Below are 15,442 nucleotides of genomic sequence, written 5' to 3'. Positions count from 1 at the left end.
TCCTATTTCGGTATTAAACAGTAAATCTATAATATTATAAAAAAAACTCCGTTTACTTTACTCCTGAAGTCGTATAATAACTTGAAAATTATAATCATGGAACATATAAATTCTAGATTAGTCATAAAACCATTTTCGTGTTTTCCAAGACCTTGACACTTTACTAAATAATGTAATGTTAAGTACTCACAGCTCGCAAGCAACAATGCGTAAACCTTTAATGCATGTTTTTTAATGTGCTATTAGAGTTAAACTACTTCATGCTATACTCGTTGTGTCTTTCATATAATCGAAATTGTGAAATTATTCATGAAAATAATATTAATGCACACTGTGTGACGTGAGTGAGTCGATAGCATACCGAAATCGCACCCCTTCCCTCTTGCTTTCCCTCTAAAAATCAAATTCGAAGCGAGTGGATTTGTCACAGACAGGTTGGGTACATCCAAAATACACACAGCTGAATTAATGCCCAAGTGGCACACTGCACTACAAACGTGTATGTGTGGGTAAGTCGTTTCGCGTCACGGGGCTCGCCGCACCAGGTGCTTTCGTGCTGACTGACAATGACGCTGATGTTCAGCAGTGCATGTTACACGTTTTCCACATACGCGGCGGGGTGATGAAGCGGTGAGGCGGCGCGTCGGCGGAGCGGCCCCAAGCGTCGCGACGGCCGGCAGACCGCGACTGGAGCGTCACTGCGCGTCGCAGCCTAGGGCGCTGAGAGAGCAGGACGAACATACTCTCAAACACTGCGCTTCTACAACGATTCTAACCCTTGGAACCCCTTACTTGATTCTTATTTTCCTTGTTTCGGGACAGTGTCTTGTGTTATTATGCAACCGCAAAAGGGTTTTCACCCCGCTTGGCGTCCGAACCCTTCGGCAACGTTACGTAGACGTCACAGATAGAGATGCTGTGTTGCTTTTCGTACCGTAAGAGTTCCGCGCCACGCTAATATTGAGCGTTTGTGAGCTGTAGCTTACCATAAACGAGGCAGTAAATAGTGTGCATTATCAAAAATTCCAATTCCTCAAAACTGATTAATCGTAAGTTTGTAAGAAAATTGGCTTTTATGCAACAACAGTGAACAACCACAAAAAGTATTCAAAACTTCGGAAATAATATAGTGACAATAAAAAGAACGAGATTAAGCCGTAAAAGCTGTTTTATTATGTATAAAATTCGCAAAAACCGTTGAAAATATTACTTAAGCAATAATATTAAAATAGTGCTCTTGATGAATTTTTTGATGTGTTTTTATTAGTGACCGTGGTTTTCTCGCAATTGTAAATCCGCTTTTACAGCTTTGTATTTATCTTTCGAATGTTCGAATGCATTACGGTTTTGAGTTCTGCACAGTTTTCCATTTATTCCTTTTTCTAAATTAATTAAATAACTTTTACAGTTCAATCTTCACCGATTCGAATACTTTAGAGACTGCAGCGCGAACGCAGTAAATATAAATCACAAACGACCAAGGATAGAGTTATTTAAAAAACTTAAAAACTTAAATAGATTTAACACAGCGATTACTAGCTTCTATTATTAAGCTATTGCATAGCTTTTATCGCGGGCCTTGAGCGCGGCGGCTGAATCATGAAATTCCGTAACGAAAAAAACCTAAAACCCCACACTCCGTCTACGATGCAGCTCGCGTTCAACACGTTGCGCTTGTGTAGTGTTTGTGAATAAGCGCGTGGCGTGACGTCACACTGCTTGCGCATCATGAAAAGTCTGCCCATCTCTCTCTCGCGCGGTTTAGCTTATGAGTGTGAAGAGGACAGTTAATGTTTTCCTTTTATTAATGTTTAATATAGCGTGGTCTTTTTTTATTATTGTTTTAATATTAAATTATCATTGTCTAATTATAATTGCATAAGTTGATAAAAATGCTATGCAATAGCTTTACCGCGGCAGTTCCCGAACGCCACACGTTTGTTTCGTAAAATAATCGGTGCATACGTTTCTTTTCGCACAGAGAGATAGATGACATTATTCGTCTTCCTCGGAGTTTAATTTTCATTATATTTTGATGGAAAAGTGTGTATTTGTATTATATCTAATCTCATTAAATGCTTGACATCAAATTTGGGGATCTGTAGACAAATTTGTATTCTCTATTGAACTTGACTTCCATAATCCTATACGTTTTTACTTACGTCTGTAAGCCCGCCGGGTTCTGTTTATTTTGACCGTGAAGCAAACAAAAGATGTTTATCCATGTTTGTCTTATTTAAAAGATTCGGCACTCTAGTTTTTTTTTTATATGGATGAGTGGAACAAGCTCACACGGTCTACCTAGTGTTAAGTTACATTTGAAAATATGTTACATATTCCAGCAAGACGTGCTATGCAGTTTTGCCTGCATTAAAATTTATATCTCGAAAAAATGAAAAAGTTACTTTTGTCTGGTCTACAAGAAAATTGTAGATCTATTGATAAATAAACTTGTAAACTAACATAATATTCACCGTTTATTTTAGTATATAGACATATTGTAATAAAATATTCTTTTATTCATATCTTTTTTTTTGCTTTGATGGGTGGACGAGCTCACAGCCCACCTGGTGTTAAGTGGTTACTGGAGCCCATAGACATCTACAACGTAAATGCGCCACCCACCTTGAGATATAAGTTCTAAGGTCTCAAGTATAGTTAACAACGGCTGTCCCACCCTTCAAATCGAAACGCACTACTGCTTCACGGCAGAAATAGGCAGGGTGGTGGTGCCTACCCGCACGGACTCTCAAGAGGTCCTACCACCAGTAAATCTATGCTTTCCGAGAGCTCAAACTTTTATTTCTAAACCAATTTAGTCAAAATCGATTCGGTCACGTTGGCGTGAAATCGTAACTCACAAACAGAGATACTTTCGTATTTACAATATCAGTATGCAAATTACGAGTAATCAAATTTCTCCGCGTTGAAAATTTACACTAAAACCCTTCCTGTAAAAGCGTTTCCACGTCTGCTTTTGAAAGCGAACGAACGACTAATCGACATTGCAAAGAAAAGAGGGAGTTGCAGTGCAGTGAATTCTACGTGAGATTACTCTGCGGATTCACGGTACGGCACAAAACTTTGTATAAGTCTCTTTGTGAGTTGAAGACAATTGTATCGCCTTTTGCACTTAATGGTTCTAGATTGATTGAAAAACGATTTAATGTATCGGCTCGTTCGTCAAGCTAATAGTGATCCAGGCAATCAGGTTTAGGTTAAATTCATGTTCGATCGGCTTCAATTATTTTATTGCGTAGATGCGCAAACAAGCTCAGGATCCACCTGATGTTAATTTATTACCAGAACCTCTAGATATCAAAACTGAACACTGACATTCCACCTTGAGACGTGGTATCTTTGTCAATTCTATTATAAATTGTTGTCCCGTATTTCAAAATTGCTTCTCGGCAGAAATAGGCAGGATGGCGGTACCTACCCGTGCAGCCTCGCAGCATGCACTTCTAGTGAATACGCAAATTTATAAATTTTGAGTATTCATATTTATAACATGTCAGTGTTCCTTCATGGTGGAATTCGTTCATAATCACGTGTAAAGTAAGCATTTTCTAGAAAAAATGGTACTTGCCTACGAAATCTAGACAAAATTACAGTCACAATGGTGATACAAATATAGCGGACATCTTAGTCATTAGGGTACGACGATTTCATGATTTTCCTAAATCAGTGCTTTTTTAACTCTTAATGTTTTTTTGGAACGAAGTTCCTTATGCGACGAGGGGTAACCCTAACCGGGAAAAAACGTCCGTAACGTAAGATTTTTATTAGTAATGTACACAGTGTACGACTTAACTTTGTAATAACGTATAAAAAATAACATATTTTTTATCACTCATTGACCTCAGAGCGTTCGTTTGCGCAATACACTAACTCTTATGCAAACAACCGTGAATGAAGTGTACCACAATAAGTTGGCATGTTACCGAATGACCATGGGTTGTTGCGAAACCTCCAGTTTTATTTTCTTTATACCTCGAATAGAACTTAAAATTAATATATTTATAATAAGGAACTTCGTTCCTATCCGGTGTCCCACGACACCATACATATTTTTTTTTTATGAAGAAGCAAGGCCTTTACCCAAGCGGATGCTCCGTAGACCGAGACATCCAAAATTTATATTAGTTCGTAACTTATGTTACTTGTAAAATTTATGCCAGATCTTAAAATTATTGTTAGAGCGATTGCTACTCCTGTCGCTACTAAGCCCTGTCATTCGTCCTTGGAAGTTGTCTTTACATTATTCATCTTTCTGTATATTTACCGTAGTCCTATGATATCAAAAGTTTAATAGCACTTTTACCTTTAAGTGCTTAAGGTCTAGAATAGGTTAAATACTTTGTATGACATACAACTGAAATGAGAACGTGATATGTGCGTCGTCTTGCAGCTGCGACCTTTTCAATGAAAGGTGCACTCATAATTCATAATATAAGTGACACATTGGTTAACTACAGCACTAGACTATGTAAATTTTGCAAACATTTTTAAATGATATCATTTAATTTAATTTAATATTTTTTTACTGGTGGTTTGTGGGTCCGCGCGGGTACGTCCGCCTTACATATTTCTGCCGTGAAGCAGTAATGTGTTTCGGTCTGAAGGGTAGGGCAGCCGTTGTAACAATACCGAGATCTTAGAACTTATATCTCAAGGTAGGTGGCGCATTTACGATGTAGACGTCTATGGGCTCCAGTAACCACTTAACACCAGGTGGGCTGTGAGCTCGTCCACCCATCTAAGCAATAAAAAAAAAGATGAATACATATATTTAGCATTCAAACACAGAGCAAACAAATTAGTTCGCTATACAGATGTTTCTCCGATGTTAGAATCGAACCCACACCTTTCGATCGAGTGAGAGGCGATAACCACTGCGCCAACGGGCCGGTCAACTATGTAGTTATCAATTACAATGCTCAGTTGCGATAATTAATATTAAATTCGCTTTGCAAGTCTGAGGTTCGGCAACCACTTAATACAAGTAGTCTGGTTCGACTACTGTAATTAATTTAACAAAACCTCTTAAATGTTTACATAATAAATTTAAAATCTTTATTATTGCGTGTAGCTTCCTCACATATTCATGTTCTAATGAAATTTTTTTTCACAAAAACGATAGACATTCTCAAACTAATCAATTTACTGAAGGCATTCTTTATAAAGTCGCGGTAATCGAATTATTTTCAAATATTTAATGCGGTATCTTATTTGTACTGTGACAATCGGAGCGCACATCATTGATTCCTCATGACTCTCTACACACAGGTCTATTCCAAGCATCCACCGTGGCGTGAACTCGATTGCCAAATCGATCACTATTTATACGCGGAGACCACATCAATCTTGATATATGAGTGCTAATAAAAATAATTGTTTCTATTACTTCGGCCTTCGGCGTTCATATTGCTCAGATTACTTTAAATTTCAAAGACGTGTTGCATTTATATGAGAGCGGGGGGAGCGTGAAATCAGATTCTGATCCAGCGCTGATTTTAATTGAAGGTCAGTAATAGTTTGTCCAGGAAATTAAAATAATTTTTACTGGTGGTAGGGCCTCTTGTGAGTTCGCGCGGGTGGGTACCACCACCCTGCCTATTTCTGCCGTGAAGCAGTAATGCGTTTTGGTTTGAAGAGTGGGGCAGCCGTTGTAACTATACTTGAGACCTTAGAACTTGTATCTCAAGGTGGGTGGCGCATTTAGGTTGTGGATGTCTATGGGCTCCAGTAACCACTTAATACCAGGTGGGCTGTAAGCACGTCCACCCATCTAAGCAATAAAAATAAAATAAAAAAAATAGTGATTTTGTTAACATTTACTGTGTGAAAATTATATTTTTTTATAAATGTAACTGCTGTTTGTGTTTAATGCATTCTTACTGTTAATGTCACCTATATTTTTGTTATTTCGATACATTTTTTTATTTGTAAACTAAAATATATGTATATTATAATAAATTGTATGTATATTTACTGATATATGTATGTATGTATGTATGTGTACATAATATATGTATGTCGTGGATAACGACTTTTAGTAATATTAAGACGGTGGTTTTGATTATTATTTTAAATGATGAAATGTTGTTTTGATAAATATCACAAAATGAAGGGTAGACTCCGTAACGCCACAGTATAAAATGGCGGTACGTGGACAGAGTCGTGACATTCCGTGTCAGACAGTCATTCCGTCCGTCTCAGTCAGTGAGTCTCTGACAGTCAGTCGGTCTGTCGGTATGTGCAACGAAACTGTCGGTTTATCCTGTCATTGTGAAAGTTGTGTGTGTTGAGTTTCAATAATTATTATTCAAAAGGTTTTATTGACTTTTTATAAACTGAGTTCAACCAAATACGAGTGATGACGGAAACTACCGCTCAGCCATCCCTGACGTGCGCCAACATGTATATGTTTGTGTATTTCACTGGATTGGTACACCGCGCGTAGTTCGTTTCCAAATGATTCTAGTCCACCTGATGGTTGTCTGGAAGAGATCGCTCTTAGCGATAAGACCGCCAATTGTACTTTTTTGTGTTTAATGTATCGCACTGTTTATTTTTTTTTTGGTGTACAATAAAGAATGCTCTCTCTCTCTCTCTCTCTCTCTAAAATTTCTCACCTAAAGAAAACCTACGTTCAAACAGACATTCTTCGAAGCTTAAAAAATCTGAGACTGAATAATAAAAGTAAACGAATAAATTCTTAAGCAACAAAAGTAATTACATACTTCCATAATTCATATGTTTTCGTTAAAACCATTTTTTGTCTCTTGTCTCTCGTGATTATGAATATTTAAATATCAAAGCACATTAGGAGAGCGTGGGTCCAGGTCGAGAGGGTGGCATATCGTTTGTGAACTGTAAAAGCATTCTGTGCGTAATTGTGTATCAGCCTTTACAAAGTGTTTTCTTTGATGGAAAATAAAATTTCAAATAGACGGTTGCTGTAAATCACGCTCTTTTGAATTACAGATTAATTAACGTCAAATAACTAGAACAACTTTATATCGTCATTTGATGCGACCTTAACAATCTCACTCTTATCAACGAACATATAGTAAATGCAAAATAGTAATAATAATACATAATCAGGAACAGATCTTTTTTTTTTATTGCTTATTTGAGTGGACGAGCTCACAGCCCACCTGGTGTTAAGTGGTTACTGAAGTCCATAGACACCTACAACGTAAATGCGCCACCCACCTTGAGACATAAGTTATAAGGTCTCAATGTAGTTACAACGGCTGCCCCACCCTTCAAGCCGAAACGCATTACTGCTTCACGGCAGAAATAAGAAGAGCGGTGGTACCTACCCGTGCGGACTCACAAAAGATCCTACTACCAATAGAACCTGGTTCCGCGCTCTAAATCTCACCGTCCGCCACCGGAGTAGAGTTCATCCATACTACCTAGAACCACTGCGTTCATGCAGAGTGCGCTTCCAACCAATGAACACCCCTGCACGCTGTTTTCCAAGTGCTATAAAATTTCCTTTTCAACCGAGACTTGCGGAGAGTACTTAGCCAACGACTTGGCTGCCACTGAGTTTCTCGCCGGATCTTCTGTGGGTCGCGTTTCCGACCCGGTGGTAGATTCTGCGAAGCACTGCTCTTGCTAGGGTCAGTGTTAGCAACTCTCCGGTTTGAGCCCCGTGAGCTCACTTACACACGCTAGGGTAAGCTGAAATAGCCTCTCAAGGCTATCAGCATAGCTAGGAAAAAAAGAATGCCCCTGATATTGCTGACGTCTATGAGTTATGGTCACCAACCAACCAGTTACCAACAGGTAGGCCCGTCTGTCTTCAAGCATTAGAAAAGAAAATAAAACGCATATTCACAGCAGTATGGGAACCAGTGACCCACATTCTATTCTTATATAGACTTAAACATATACAAACAGATAATAGACACCCAGGCAATAGGTAACCATACTTATTCGTATATAACCCACTACCCTGGGGCGCCATTTACTACGCCACCGAATAAATGATTATCACTCTTACGTTACGTAAAATATAATTATGAATTTCTTAGATGCAAAATACATATATATCAAAAATAATATTTACTTTGGCAATTGTACTGGATGGAGAGAACGTAAAGACACCTGTGCTTTCCAGTTTAGAACATAAATAATGAGCTTCTAAATTTTGCGTAATGAACGGTTAGTTTATTTTAAGATGGCAAAGATAATTGTGTCGTGTTTGTTCTCTTTGCTCGTTTCTTTGATGTTAACGGTGGTAGCACTTTTACTAAGTGCTGAAGTATCGTTGGCAGCAAAAAATAGAAATTCTGCTTTGGACGGGCGTATCTTCAGAATTATTATATTTTTGGATTTATATATAAACTTTTTTGATATTTTTCTATGTGTGAGGTTGCCGCTGCCCTTTACAATTCAGTGCGGAAAAGCTGTGGGTACTCGTACATTATGTGATCCGGTCGCGCGTTAGAGGTATGTCGGTTTAAGTCGGTGTAATTTGTAACTTCGTTCTATTTTACTATTTTGCTTCTCGAGTTTAATTTTGAATATCTGAAAATTGTACTTGTAATAGAATTTATATGTCTAAATAAATGTCATTATTAAAGATAATACGTGAAGCAAAAACTTTGTAGTCATTTTTACGAAAATTGCACGGACGAAGGAGTATGAAATTTTCCACACTTATCTATACTAATATTATAAAGAGGAAAGATTTGTTTGTTTGTTTGTTTCGAATAGGCTCCGAAACTACTGGACCGATTTGAAAAATTCTTTTTCCATTAGAAGCCGACATTGTCCCTGATGAACATAGGCTACTTTTTTCAATATTTTTTTTATTTTTTTTATTGTTTCATGTGTGTTTTAATGTTTCCGAAGCGAAGCGAGGGCGGGTCGCTAGTAGAGAATATAGAGAAGAAGTGCACAATGCTAATATTTTTTTAAAATAATACATAAAAGATACATTAAATCAATAAAGAAAACATTACACACACTACATACCATGTATTTAACGCAAACACGCATGCATACTATTTATTGTCAAACTTTTGTTCTTGACGTCCGTGGTCAAATTGAGAATAGATTAAATATTGTTTGTCTTTATTAATATTTTTTTATAGTGTAGCCTTGGCGAAATATGTGATTATAGAAGTATAAAATACAATCATAATAGTGTACAAACTTACAATTCCAATTAATTATAGTCGAATTTGGACTACTGCGGAACATCTAGTTATTAAAGATTGTTGTTCAATTAAGGTCCCCTTTGTGGGGTGCTTGTTATTTCTTAACAACATTTCACCTATGATTTTCAAAAATATTACATTAAAAACGAAATAAACAGTGTCGTATTTTTACTATCAGTTTTTGTTTGTGTATATTACATATCGACGCTTGAAAGGCAAACGTGACTAAGCGACAATAACTGCTTTGTACATAAATGATAGGCAATAACCATAGCCGATGCGCAAAAAAAATATATTTTTAGGTCTATTAAAATCATTTCAATCCTACAGCTGCTAGCTAGATTCGTTAAAATAAATTTTGTTTTCAGGTATTTTTTATCAGGTATTCAACTTTAAATAATAATTAGTCTACTGTAAAGTTCACGCATTGTCGCTTAGTCACGTTTGCCTTTCAAGCGTCGATATTATAATGTGTGCATTGTTATTTTATTTGTAAAGGCGATTTCACAATTTTATTACGCACACTATGTTCAAATGCTACGAGGACAGACACAGCAAAGTTAATGTTGCTATCCGCATAAACAGTTAGAATAGAAATTTCGATTACTTTGGAACAACGGCTGCCTAACCCTTAAAACTTAAATAATTTCTTTGCGACATAGCTAAGCAGAATGCAATACACACGATTTATTTATTTATAAATTAGATATCTGAACACGGCCCAACGGCTGTTTTGTTGCTACTGAAATTTACAAACAGAAAACGCGGATGCCATCTTTTACTGGTGGTAGGAACTCTTGTGAATCCGCATGGGTAGGTACCACCGCCCTGCCTATTTCAGCCGTGAAGCAGTAATGCGTTTCAATCCGAAGGGTGGGTGGAGCAGCTTTTGTAACTATACTGAGACCTGAGAACTCATATATCAAGGTGGGTGGCAGCATTTACGTCGTAGATGTCTATGGGCTCCGGTAACCATTTAATACCAAAGGGCTGTGAGCTCGTCCACCCAACTATGGAATAAAAAAATTAAAAAAATCTTGAGACATGAAGATCGAAGTTTTAATTGTATAACGGCTGCCCTACAGTTAAAGCCGAAATGCATTACATATTCACAGAAAAATGGGATGGATTTTCATAACTAATGGTCCAACCTTACAATAATTACGCAGAGCATAATTTTGGCCATAATGACCCTTACTGACATCTCAGGGTTTAGATACATTTTCTGTAATCTTATCTTTTATTCTCACCTTTGTTACTGATATTATAAAATGCACATTAAAAAAGAAGCTAATACTCTATTAACTTTAATTATTTTGAACTTATCGAAAAGTTGTGTTTTTTCTTCGATTTTTGCGCATCGTAGACATAATTAAAACTATTTTAATGATTCCATCTTGCGCTTCATTATTTCAAACGTTTTGAATACCTCACTGCTTTCGTAGTCAGGGGTGGTTGTCTTTGTTAAACGAGACTAATAAACGCGAGAATAAACTTAAAAAATGGCTTTAATTATACTTTTCAATAGATTAAAAAAAAAGGCTGTCAAATCGAGGAGAAAATGGCAAGTTAAGTATTTTTTTGCCTGTTTATTTTTAGCGTATACTATCGATATTATCGTATCCGTAATCAGATCCCTAATATAAAAAAAAAACTTCAGATACCAGTTGCGTTAAAGTCTGTATACTTTCAGTGTAGGTATTCAAAGACAATACCATCTCAAATTCGATTCAGTATTCAATCGATGATATCTGTTTATGTTTACCGTGAGTATCGAAAACAAATAAACCGGAGCAGCTACAAAAAACATTTAAAAGAAAAGTCGGAATACTTCAAAAGCTTCTACCCTCCGTTCGCAAACAATGCCTGTAATAACAGTCGTTTCCAACTTTGACATTGGAAATCCAATTCACTTCCTTAATTCTTTCGGAGACCAACCAAGAGAAATGTTACTCATTGATGTGGGCTGTCAAAAATAAAAACGTTTTTAGTGTTTTATGAGTGATCAATTTATTAATAATATCTTAATGCATAATCTTAATGGCATTAAATTTTAATATTAACTGTCTTTAATAGATTTGTTGCTATCTAGATGTTTTTTCGTAGCGTCTGAACAAATTTGGACGTGATTTTCACTTAAAAAAGTTTAGATTTAGCAATCACATGTTTAGTATAATTACATTGACAAACCATACGCCCACGTGACCGCAACGCTCGTATTTTTATTTATTTGTCAAAATGAATACTCGTATGTGAATGTTCAATAGGGAGTGCCCTGATAAACTCTACTCGTATCTAAAGATCCCAGAGCCTCTTTTCCATGACAACGCCCACAGCCTAAGTAGAATTCTTCCGTATTATCTAGAGTTACTGCGTACCGTTTGAATTTGAAACGCTATACTGTGACATATTTTTCTTCAAACAAGGCTTAAGGTGATTTTCAGCGCTAGGCAGCACCTAGACTATGCCCCTAGTATTATTATGACGCCCATGATCGTTGGTGAGGGGGCCCTATGCATGTCTGTCTATGTACATATGTATACATCAAAAAAAGACAATTTCAAAAACCATATAAGGAGAAATACTGAGAGTATTCAACACTGCCCGTAGATTAACCAGTAACTTTATCATTATAATAAAATTAAGGACTTACAAAAAGCCAAACCTGATTTCGAGTAATAAGCCCAAAGCTACCGAACTCAACAAGTGTCCCGTCACTGAAAGAGTAAAGCTTTTATATTTAAGCTCCTTCATGAGTCGGCGGTATTAAATTCCAACTTGTAATGTGGACAATAAATTGAATTCTTCGTCGTGCAGAGAATGCGTGTTCTATCCAGATAAATTGATAGTTTCAAGACAAACATTTCAAAATATAGGCAGTATATCGTATTGCGTACCCACACGTATAGAAATTATTATTTTGCCTATTTCTAATGCCACGCAGTTATACGTTCCTATTGGAATTGGGCAGTATTTCAATAAAACTCTAATCAGATTTTTTATAAAGGACACAATGAAAATATATTTGCTCTCAAGCCACATCAGAATACCTTAGCACAGATAACACACATCAATTTGAATAATCTGTACCAAAAAGTTTACAAATACTTTTATGATCTAATATATAAATTAATTTATTCAACAGTTCCGATTCGATAAACTACATATTAAGACCATTTAAGTCTTCAACTACAAGTAATTTTCCATCTTAATGTCTATCGACCCTAGTATCAATAACAAATACATTTGTTGGCGAGGAAGAGGAGTCAAGCAGTGGTGTACGAAAAAAACAGGAACAACAACACAGGTGTTGTTCGTAAGGTTGTAGCAAGTGAAGTGGGTGTGGTGGCAGCGGTGTTTTGTGACCGCATGTTGCAAGCTTGTCATATGTCGTCAGGTTGGTAGTGTGTGCGCATAGACAATATTCTACTTATTTTTGGCAGTTGCGTATTGTTTTTTTATGAATGACCTCTTGCTCTGGTGTTAAGTCGTCACCGGTGCAACGAAATTAAGAAACTAATTCGAAAAGTCTCAAACGTATTATATAGTGGATGCTGAACCCTTCAAACAAGAAGGCATTACTGCTTCGCGACAGAAATAGGCCGTATATAGTGGTACCTAACTTTGCGATTCATAAGACGTCCCACTTCGACCAATTAATCAATTTATAAATTTTGCAATATTGATATTCATTACACGATGTTATTCGTTCATCATGAAAGTCATTCGCGAACATGTGTCAAATCCGTATTTCACATACACATCTCATCTCTCGATACGAATGCACAGGGCGTCTAATTATTCTTTAAGCTGCAAACAAACAAAAAATGTAGTCAAAATTCACAAAAGCCACTCGAAAAAATTCACACAATTATTCGAAATGCCGCAAAACAACGAATAACGAGATGATTCAAACCGAAACAGAACGCAATGTACTCGAAATACAATATTAATTATGCTTTGAACGCGATACAGTCTATTATTAAAATAAACAATAAACGTAAATGAACGCGGTCACTTGCAGGGATTTGATTAATAAGGCGGCTCTGCTACAGCACAATACAAACCGGCTTACGACCGCTATTATGTACATTAACATTGTATAGATTGAGATAGACTCTTCAACCAGAAGGATAATTAACGGACACTCGTGTCTATTCGCCGATTCCAATCCCGAAAGCGACAAGAATTGTTAGTTTCAGAAGCCTGAAATTATATGAAATTATTTCATATTTTTTTCCTACCTATGGCGCAAGAAGGCGAGGTCCGAGTCCGACCGAAGTTCTGCAGAGGGTGTAGATAAACGACCCCGTATTGGACCTTCGTCCAAATCCTTAATCGAGGACGACGAGGACGACGACAGCGAGGCGACGACTTCCTCTTATGAAACGTCCGAAATAGAGGCAGACACCGACACAGAACACAAGTCATCCAACCCCTCGCGTACCTCCTCTTCGAGGGTGGAGTCCTCTCCCCCCTCCAAACCAATTCCCAAGCCGAGGACGTGTTTAGGGACAGTGGAGAGCCCACCAGCCAAGCAGCTGCGTACGCCTCCTCGGTCTCCTTCTCCTACCATCTCCCCCATTCCAACGGATAGGCCAAAAGGTGCCCCCACCACAGGCTGCATGGTGGGCAACCTAGAATCGACTAGGTACATGGACCTTGAACCCTCCGTCTCCAATTCTAAACCAATCCCTATCCCAAACCCCTCGCCAGTCCCCTCCACCTCATACGCGGCTGTAGCAGCCACGCGACCCGTACCCACCCAACAACACCAACAACACACCCACCAGAGTTCCACTGCCCCAAATAGGTCGCGCACTAAAGAGGAGCCCCGCCGTCATCCACCTATTATGGTGGAAGTGCTCCCAAATTGGTCCCGCCATATGGCGGCCATTAGGGAGCGCTTGGGGAGGGCACCCTCCGTGCGCCCTTACGGAACAGGGTTCAGATTTCTGCCAGCGTCGGCAGAGGAATATAGAGTGGTCCAGGCCTACCTTTTCGGGGCCTCCTCAGCGGACAGTGCCATCAAATGGTATTGCTACGCGTTAGAGGAGGACATCCCGACAAGGGTGGCTATTCGCGGACTACCTGCCGACACCGACGCGGCAGAAATCACAAATTCCTTGAAGGAGCTGGGGTTTCCGGCTCGCTATGCCCGATGCATACGGGCTAAGAGAGGGAGGCCGGGGTGCGTATTTTACGTTACCCTCGACCACCTCTCTAAGGAAGACCTCGCCCGCTTGTACGCAGTTGAAGAACTGCTGTACCTGCCGGGGGTGTCAGTTGAGGGATGGCGGCCAAGCCGTGGGCCGGCGCAGTGTCATCGCTGCCAGGCCTTCGGTCACGCCTCCACCAATTGCCACCGAGCGGTCCGCTGTGTGCGTTGTGCAGGTGAGCACATCGTGGCGGACTGCCCGAGGCCGAGGGAGGGGCCCTTCACCTGCGCCAACTGCGGAAAGGACCACGCAGCCGTTGACAAACGGTGCGTGGCCTACCGCAGGAGGGCGAGGATGTTGGGTGTTACCGTCCCCCCTCCCGTACCACCGGTGCCACGCGCCCGGAGGCCTCCAGCTCCTGCAGTACCAACACCATCTCAAGCAACTTCGACTCAAGTTCCGGCCGCTAGAGTAGTATCAAGTAAGGGCAAGGGCAAAGGGAAATCGTCCCAAGCCCCAATTCTCGCCCCAACTCCCACCTTACACTCACGGCAGCCCAACCTAGTGGAGTCGAATCCAGCAGCCTCCACATTGATGGCACCGGCTAACGCTGCCCGACCGGCCGTTAGACCTCAACCGGCACCAAGAAACCTATAAAAAAAAAATAAAAAAAATAAAAAAAGAAAGAGAAAGCAAAAGAGAGAAAGCGAGCGCAAAGATTAGCCGCCAATATCCCACCCACCCCAGTAGAGAAAATGACTCCAACTCCAATTCCTGTGCCAATGGAGGTCACAGAAGCAATGCCCCCCCCTACAACCAATACAACACCAACACCAATTACAATCCACGCTCAGCCCCAAGAAAATTCGGTCGACGTGGGCATGACTCAGCCCCCACTACCACCCCGCCCGCAGAGGGAGCGGCGCAGCGGCCGACAGGACACGCAGCCTGCCGGCTTCGCTGCCTGGCTCCTCTCCCTGTGGGAGAAACTGTCCGAGGTGATCTCCGGAGTGATCCGAGAGATCGCCTCGGGAGCCAGTCCCTTCGGGGCCTTGCTCGCGGGGTTCTACCGGATGACTGCGCAGCTCAATGGCTAGCCAG

The 15,442-nt window shown here is 39.5% G+C and overlaps 2 protein-coding genes across 4 annotated transcripts in view; both read right to left on the bottom strand.

Annotated features, from left to right (window-relative positions):
- dnc (phosphodiesterase dunce) overlaps window positions 1–695 on the bottom strand; it is a 438,509-nt gene extending 437,814 nt beyond the window's left edge. For 2 of the 3 annotated variants that reach the window (XM_089737125.1, XM_089737126.1), the window contains exon 1: window positions 459–695. The gene's annotated coding sequence lies outside the window, so the exon portion shown is untranslated. Of the gene's footprint in view, window positions 1–361 lie in introns of all 3 variants that reach the window. The other variant, XM_089737124.1, reaches the window with a different exon arrangement.
- Window positions 1–15,442, bottom strand: part of LOC149500347 (uncharacterized) — a 402,287-nt gene that overhangs the window by 227,085 nt on the left and 159,760 nt on the right. The window lies entirely within an intron of this gene.

The sequence above is a fragment of the Bombyx mandarina genome, chromosome 22 (assembly GCF_030267445.1).
Source record: "Bombyx mandarina strain Sakado chromosome 22, ASM3026744v2".
NCBI lineage: Eukaryota > Metazoa > Arthropoda > Insecta > Lepidoptera > Bombycidae > Bombyx > Bombyx mandarina.
Note: the sequence above shows the minus strand (reverse complement) of the source record. Positions and strands in the feature narration are given on the sequence as shown.